This window comes from Corvus brachyrhynchos, unplaced genomic scaffold (assembly GCF_000691975.1).
Source record: "Corvus brachyrhynchos isolate BGI_N302 unplaced genomic scaffold, ASM69197v1 scaffold101, whole genome shotgun sequence".
NCBI classification, from domain to species: Eukaryota; Metazoa; Chordata; class Aves; order Passeriformes; family Corvidae; genus Corvus; species Corvus brachyrhynchos.
The window spans coordinates 19,374,274-19,375,416 of NW_008237239.1; the positions used below are offsets into that span (position 1 = coordinate 19,374,274).

A 1,143-nucleotide genomic window follows, 5' to 3' on the forward strand; every position below is an offset into this window, starting at 1 on the left:
GCTGATGGTGTGCATTTTCGAAGGGGTAGAAATTATATCATAAGCATATTAAAATAAAGACATCTGCAGACTGGAAGAGGAGCAAAATCGATCATTCCAGCTGCTTAGGAAAGAATTTGATTCTAGAAATTACGTAGAAATGAAAGGAAAAGATTAATGATGCTGCTAAGTCTGCTTTTGAATTAGAGCGCTTCTCCCTTTGGCTGCAGCAAGGTTGTTTTTCAGATCCTTTTATTTCATCCTGTAATTTGTGAACTCTGGTCTTCCCCGCACCCAGAGACAATGGTCTGTATTTCATACAATAAGGATTCTGCCAAGGATTGTGCATGCCAACCGACCTGGCATTTATTAAGGATTTATTGACCTATGGGTGTCTCTCTCTCTCTCGTTTTCTAATTTGAAAAGGCTCAATCGGGGCACCTGTGACTAAATCATAATTTTTGAAGAATAAAAAATGGTTGTAAAGGGGTGGGGGAAGCATACGAATTCACTGGCGAGGCACTGAATGCAATAGCTACATTTATGTTGGTTTGTGCCTATTTCTCGCTACATATATGTGTGATCATGGATACATTGCTGGGAGGGATGCCTGGTACTTAAGAGCCAACTGAGATAGATAGATACTTAGATAGATATATGTTAATAAATTGTCCTCTTCCGAGAATGAAAGTGTCTCTCTGCTTTGGAAATGACTAGACAAGACTGTGCTGTTTATTGGCAGTGTGTGAATTATATCGGCAGTAATAAATAAGCAATTGTTGGGGTATTTTTTCCTTGGGTCTTTCTCCTTTCTTTTACAGTCTTTCCATCCCTCTCTGCCTTTTTTTTTTTTTTTTGTATTTCCTTTTTTTTTTTCCTTTTCCTCTTTTTCTTTTCTTCTTTTCCCTTTCTCTTCTCCCCTCTTGCCGCCGCCGCTGCTGCTGTGTGTGTATGTGAGTGAGGGGGAAGGCAGGCGCTGCAGCCAGCGGCAGGCAGCGGGCAGGGATGCTCGCGAGGTGGGATCCCCGCGCGGCGGCTCTCCGCGGACACCTGTAGGGATCGCTCTGGCACGCACGGCGGCCGCGCACACACTCACACACACTCACACTCACACCGCGTCCTTGCCTGGCTCCCCCCGCCCTCTCCACCCCTGGTAGACACCAC

The 1,143-nt window shown here is 45.0% G+C and overlaps 1 long non-coding RNA gene across 2 annotated transcripts in view; it reads left to right on the top strand.

The window, feature by feature from the left end:
• LOC108445626 overlaps positions 1-1,143 on the top strand; it is a 4,057-nt gene that overhangs the window by 396 nt on the left and 2,518 nt on the right. The window lies entirely within an intron of this gene.